Below are 313 nucleotides of genomic sequence, written 5' to 3' on the forward strand. Positions count from 1 at the left end.
GTTTATGAGAGAGAGATTTTTATTTTAAGGGGATGGCGATGTGTGTGAAGCCTCTGTTTTGTACCAGTCTAAAGGAGTGATGTACTTTAATCGAGACAATAGGATTGTGAAATAATCTAGAGGATGACATTAAAAATGCCAGATCTTTGTACAATTTAAAAAAAATGATAAAAATTAGTTTAGTTTTAATTTAGGTTTATATTCTTTTGTAATTTACTTTTATTTGTACATATTCTGGAGATAAAATGGGGCAGTTATAAGATTTATTATTCTTCTGCTGATTGTATGTTTTTCTTTCTGTTGTGTATATAAT

This window comes from Austrofundulus limnaeus, unplaced genomic scaffold (genome assembly GCF_001266775.1).
Source record: "Austrofundulus limnaeus strain Quisiro unplaced genomic scaffold, Austrofundulus_limnaeus-1.0 Scaffold2748, whole genome shotgun sequence".
In the NCBI taxonomy this organism is placed as follows: Eukaryota; Metazoa; Chordata; class Actinopteri; order Cyprinodontiformes; family Rivulidae; genus Austrofundulus; species Austrofundulus limnaeus.